We start from the raw sequence: 6789 nt of genomic DNA, 5'->3' as shown, positions 1-6789 counted from the left end.
GATGTCGCTCAGACGTCCGACTGTGGCATTTCTTTTTTTTAAAGCCCTTTCTGCGATGTCGCTCAGACGTCCGACTGTGGCATTTCTTTTAAAGCCCTTTATGTGATGTCGCTCAGACGTCCGATTGTGGCATTTCTTTTAAAGCCCTTTATGTGATGTCGCTCAGACGTCCGACTGTGGCATTTCTTTTAAAGCCCTTTATGTGGTGTCGCTAAGATGCCCGACTGTGGCATCATTTTCCTTATTTTTATTTGATCACCTTTCGAGGCGTCGCTTCAGACACCCGATCGGTCCTTATTTATGTTCTGTGGAATTTCTGGCGGACTACCGCTGTTTTCCCTTTTTACTTACCCATTATGCCAGTTTTATTTATTGTGCATTAAGGAATTAATCATGTTGCATCCATGCATGCATTTGTTATATCTTACGTCTGAACTGTCTTGCGAGTACTTTCAAAGTACTCACTGGCTTGTTGATTTGGCCAGATGCTGACGAAGGCGATCTCATGGATGAAGAGTTCGATAGCGAGCCCGACACTTAGAGGAGTCCCAGTCAGTCTTGTGCGACCCTGGATTTGGCCACTGTTTTATATCCGCTTCCGCCACCAAATAAATTCATCGAGCCTCTCCTCGACGCTCGATGAGATGACAGACGTAGAGTCTTGTATTTCTCTCCCCGCTGTGTTTTTCCACCACCAGCCTATCCTTGAGTCAGTAGTATGTCTCCACACCACTGTGTTCTGTCCGCCATTATGTATGATTATTGGCGTGCTTGTAATAATTTGGTTGAGCAACCGTAGTTCGACCCTCTAATATATTTTATGCTACTGGCTTATTGTATCAAGAATTTGTCTGCCAGTGTGGAGGATTTCTCTCATACTGGACTTAAAAGATTGGCTTTTCAATAAATATTTTTATTGGAAAACCGGTCGTGACACGTTTAGGCTCTGAGAAGCGCCTAAGAGTCTGTTTGACTGGCTTGTATCCTTTCAGTATATTGAGGCTGTGTTCGGCCAGCCTGCGTGGGATGCCTGACATGTCTGAAGGATGCCAGGCGAAAATGTCCCAATTCTCGCGTAGGAATTCTTGTAGTGCAGCGTCCATTGTGGGGCTCAACTATGTCCCGATGGAAGCTATCTTTGTGGGGTCTGGTGGATGGACCTGGAATTTGACTATCTCATATGCGGGTTTAAATGATGTGGATTTGGGTCGTTTGTCGAGTATCATGTCGTCCCTGTCCACTGTGGCGCGCAGCGTTGTTAGTTCTTCGGCCTCTAGGGCTTCGGATAATGCTTCTAGGGCTAGTGCTGCATTTTTATTTTCGATGCAGAGTGCGACGTCCGGATCACTAGCTAGAGTGATGATTCCATTGGGTCCGGGCATTTTAAGCTTCATGTACCCGTAATGGGGTATAGCTTGAAAGCTTGTGAAGGCGTCCAGCCCTAAAAGGGCGTGGTATCCGCTGCTGAAAGGAGCCACTTGGAATGTGATTTCATCGGACCTGTAATTCTCCGGGGTGCCGAATACCACATCGAGTGTGATTTTTCCCACACACCGTGCCTCCCGACTAGGGATGATTCCCCGGAAGGTTGTGCTGCTCTACTCAATGTGGCTTTTATCAATTTCCATCTTGCTGAGTGTTTCTTCATGGATCAAGTTTAATCCACTTCCGCCGTCCATGAGTACTTTAGTGAGCTGAAAGCCGTCCACGATTGGGCTAAGGACCAAAGTGGCAGGTGCTCGGACTGTCTGGAATTGGGGTTCGTCACTGGCACTGAAAGTTATAGCAGTGTCGTTCCACGGATTTATTTTTGCCACGTGGCAGATTTCAGAGAGATTTCGATGAGCTCGCTTGCGCCTATTATTTGAGGCGTAAGTCTCGAAGACTATCAATACCGCATTGTTGTCCTCGGCGGGACGTTGCTCTGCTTTATTTACAAGAAGATCCTCACCGCTTTTTGCTACCTGCCGGAGTATCCAACATGCTCTAAGGCTATGAGATGGCTTAGTATCCGGCGTGCTATGAATTTTGCATGGCCCACTGAGCCATTCTTCCAATACGGTTCCACGTCCTGGGGTGGGCTTTGTCTTTTTGGGAATTGGATCTGGTAACTTAGGAGAGTTTGCCCTTTTAGCTCGGAGGGAGGGTTTAGTGAGAGCCGGATTATCCCAAAAGTTTGTTTGGGTTTTCCAGGTACTTTCCATCACACAGTACTTCTGTACTATGGATGCTAAGTCAGCAAAGTGTACTATGTCACGACAACTTATATTATTAAGGATCCCTTTGCTCGAGCCATTTTTGCAAAAAAGTGAGATTGTGTCCTCCTTGTGACAGTCCTTGACCTTGTTTATCACAAGGAGGAATCTGGCCTAGTAGCGATGTACTGTCTCTTGTGGCTCTTGTCTGATATGGGAGAGACGGTTTAAGTCTGGGTGGGTGGGCGAGTTGAATCTGGGTTCTGTTCCGATCTAGCGCTCAGGGGCAGAGGAGCTTCCGGGCTTGACAGCTTGGGCTCTGGGATGTTGCCCTATTTTTTCGGCCCGTTGCCCGATTCTAAGTTCGGGGTCTGGGTCGTGTCCTCTCGCGAACGGGTATCTGGCTTGGAGAGCTCCGTGATCCGGACATAGTTCGTCCTCATAATAGAGGGATAATCCATATGTGGCTCTTCCACTACCACTATCTCGTGGGTGGCCGGTGGGGATTTAATATCCCTTTGGTCGGGTTTAAGCCCAATCCGGTCATAGTCTGTAGCGACTCCCAAAGCGGCGATGCGATCCAAGAGCTCATAAAGGGAGGAGAGCTCCATTGGATCCATCTGTTCGGCGAGTTCCGAATTGACGTGGAGGCTATTTGTGATGACCTGAGAGGTCATCGTCGGCGCAGCAGCCGATTGGGCGACCATGACGAAGCCACCTAGTCGGAGAGTTTGGCCTACAGCCAGTTCTCCCCCAGTGGTGATGTTGTCCTTGTGTCGGAGTAATGGGCCACTGGTAGGCTAACCCGGGTCCCAGGATCTTTGAAGACATCAGGGCAGGCCACGCCCCTCAAGCCGAGTCCCTGGCGGCGACTCCAACAGAAGCCGAGTCCCTGGCGGCGACTCCAAGAGAAGCCGAGTCCCAGGCGGCGACTCCAAGACAAGCCGAGTCCCAGGCGGCGACTCCAAGACAAGCCGACTCCAAGCTGGCGACCTCCAGAGAGGCCGACTTTGGGAGTCGGCCCACGACTCCTCACGAAGCCCGACGCAGGGTACGGTCGCGACGTGGCCGCTCCCCTCCGCCTATGAGGGACCGGTGTGGCTATAGTGAGCCGTATCACCAGAAGATCTCCGGCGAGGTGCGGCACTGTTGCCATGCCTGCCCTGGCCTCAGCCACAGTGCACGACGCACTGTACCCACGACGCTGGCCTGTATGGCCCGAAGACCACGGGGCCGCCTGTCAGTGGGTGGACCGAAGGCGGCCTGAGCGCCCCGAAGACGGCCCTGAGGGAGTCGGCATCCCTGGAGTCGGCCGCCTCCTCTTCAGGGCCCCACGAGCCATTAACTAGATTGGATGGGGAATGGCGACAGTGATCGCCCGATAGACGGCGGCACTGTTGCCACGACCCAATGACCAAGCCTGCGTCATCAGGAGTGCCGCATAGTGTCAAGCCTGTCCGCGGGGCCCCCCAGTCGGCGGGCCCCAGAAGCCGGCGGGAAGGATGGCGGTGTGAGAGACAGAGGGCTGGGGCCCGCGCCTAGCCGGATTACCATTGTACCCCCGGGGGGTAGGCCTATATAAACCCCCCGGGGCACCCATGCAAAGGGTTCGGACCTTGATAGAGATAGACCATATAGCACAGGGAGGAGAGAACTAGCCTTGCTCTCTCCTGCCTCCCGATACACCTCGAGGAGCACCATTGTAGTCACTTTGCTTTAGTGATCATGCGGAGACCCCACAGAGCAGCAGTAGGGGTGTTATCTCCCCGGAGAGCCCCGAAGCTGGGTAAGATTCGCCGGCGTGCATGCCTACGCCTCATCCCGTTTCCAGGCACCGGCGACGTTCTACTCGCCCCCACCATGATAAGCCATCCTTTGGCATATGTCGCACCCAACCCCCGACATTTGGCGCCCACCATGGCGCGAGGTGCACCATCGTCTGGAGATCTGTTCTGTACGGGAACCCTCGTCCTCCCTGGCGAGCGCAGCCAGCCAAGCTCGCCAGATGGAGTTTGCATCCACGCGCTGCCCGGTGCTGAGGCCGCCTGCGCAGCAAGTAGCCTTGCCGAATTTGTCGGCGAGGTGCGCCTCTCCGACGAGCCTGCGTCCGACGCAGGCACGGGTGGCCCCGAGAGCCTTCTCGCGGGCATCCTTGACCAACTCCACGTCGCAGGCGAGCCTGCCGTGGACTTGGAGTCCGTAGGCTCCACCGACCCGATGCTGGTCGATTCCGACGCCGTGTCGCTTGACACTTTCCCCACCAACGTGGTGATATACGACGAGCCGCTTCCGTACGAGGAGAGCGGTGGAAGCGCCGTCACGGAGGTGCTCGTCATCAGTCACGACGAGCGCTCCGGCGAAGAAGCCCAGGACCCTCTTGCTGCGGCCCTGCAAGACCTCACCGCGCCCATTCCAGAGGACACAGACGCCGAGACGTTGGAGACATGCCGCCTTCAGATCATCGAAGGCGCCAAGAAGCTGGCAAGCATGAGGCGCTTGTCAGAGGCATACCAGCGCGAGATGGATCGCGCCGTAGGCGGCTCGCCGGCTCCGACTGGGCCGAGCCGTCTGGGTGCGGCCCGGCAGCGCGGCGCGGCCATCGCCGACTTGCTCGGAGCGAAACGCCCCGTGTACGCCACCCCTGCGGAGAACATCCGCGCCGCCCAGGCGGCGACTAACGAGCTGAAGAACTTCGAGGGCGAAGAGCGCCGTTTAATGACGGAGCGAGCCCAGCAACTCCTCGACGCGGTTGCTGCGCAGAACACGGCCGACGGCCACGCAGATGCGCTACAGCAACCGAACGACGACTTGCCTCCCCACCGAGATCAAGGCGCGACCTCTCGGACGCCAGCTGGCGGGGTCCGCGGAAGGAAAGAGAAGGAGTCGGCTGTTAGTCACAGTCGGACTCACATCACCATCGAGCGCGACCAAGATGGCCGCCCGAGAGCAGTAGAGCGGCGGGACGACTACCTGCCTCCCACGCCCAGAAGAGAACGGCGAGTTTCCCCGCCGCCTGTTGAGCATCCGACTCTCGGAGGCCGCCTTGGCCGCCGAGAGGGAGTCGGAGAGAACGACGCTCGCCATCGGATCGACCGACTCCACCGATCCCTGGCGCTGGAAGAAGAGGACGAGCTGGGCCCGCCTTGCTTTGGGCCCCGCATCCGAGACGAGCCCTTCGCCAAAGGGTTCACGTTCCCCCATGACACGCCCAATTATACCGGCTTCGTGAAGCCGGAGGACTGGCTGATAGACTACTCCACAGCCGTCAGCATAGCGAACGGCAACAAGCGGGTTGCCGTGAAGTACGTTCCCCTCATGCTTCAGGGCACGGCCTGGACATGGTTGAACAGTCTGAAGCCCCGCAGCATCAACAGCTGGGTCGACTTCATTGAAGCCTTCATCCGCAACTTCACGAGCATGTACAAGCGACCTCCCAAGCCGCACCAGCTCTCCTTGTGCGTGCAAGGCCCTGATGAATCAACACGCGACTACCTCAAGCGCTAGGGCGAGCTGCGGAACTCCTGCGAGGGCGTGCACGAGAGGGCACCCTCCTCAAGCACAGGCTCCTCTACGACGAGCCAGAAACCCTCGACGAACTGCTAGTCATAGCAGACAAGTACACCACGGCCGACTCGTCCATGAAGACGGAGATTCAAGTCAATATGGCTGGCAAGGTGACTCCTCAGGCTCCCAGAACTCCGGCTGGAGATACCAGTCGGCGACAGCAACAGAACGACAACAAACGCAAGGCCCAACAGCCGACTTCCAATAGTCGGCAGGTCGCAGCAGTTGAAGATCAACAGCCGGAGGGGCAGCCTCCGGCCAAGCGGCAGAAGGGCGGCAAATCCAATTGGCTGCCAGCCTTCTCTTATGAGCAGACTTTGGATGGTCCTTGCAAGTTCCATAGTGGCGCGAAGCCGTCAAACCACACCACTAGAAAGTGCCACCAGCTCACCAGAATCGCCAAGGGAGATGGCCTCACTCCTCCGCCGCCTGCTGGGCCGCCGCCTCCGCCGCCACCCCAGCAGCCGGCTGCTCGGCCAGTCGGCGCAGCGCAAGACGAGTTCCCGGAAGAGCACGGAGCCTATGTGGTGTTCACCAGTGTGGCAGATGACCGGTGCAGCAGGCGCCAACAGCAACAAGAAGTAAATGCAGTAGCAATAGATACTCCAGAGTTCATGCATTGGTCCGAGAGGCCTATCAGTTGGAGTAGGGCGGATCACCCAGAGGTGATGCCGAGTCCGGGCTCTTATGCCCTGGTCCTAGGTGCCACCTTGGCCACTGATAGGCGGGCCGCCCGTTTCTCGTGAGTTCTGATAGACGGAGGCAGCATCATCAACATCCTGTACAAAGACACCATGGAGAAGCTAGGAATCAAGTGAAGACAGCTGCAGAGCAGCCGGACTGTGTTCCATGGAATTGTACCCGGCCTTTCCTGTTTGCTAATCGGCAAGATCCTGATAGACGTCCTCTTCGGAGACAAAGATCATTTCCGCCGAGAGCTGGTCTGGTTTGAAGTAGTGGACTTAGAAAGCCCATACCTCGCCCTGCTTGGCCGGCCTGCTTTGGCCAAGTTCATGGCGGTTCCTCACTA

Source organism: Triticum aestivum, chromosome 2B (assembly GCF_018294505.1).
Source record: "Triticum aestivum cultivar Chinese Spring chromosome 2B, IWGSC CS RefSeq v2.1, whole genome shotgun sequence".
Taxonomy (NCBI): domain Eukaryota; kingdom Viridiplantae; phylum Streptophyta; class Magnoliopsida; order Poales; family Poaceae; genus Triticum; species Triticum aestivum.
This window is presented reverse-complemented; position numbering follows the sequence as displayed.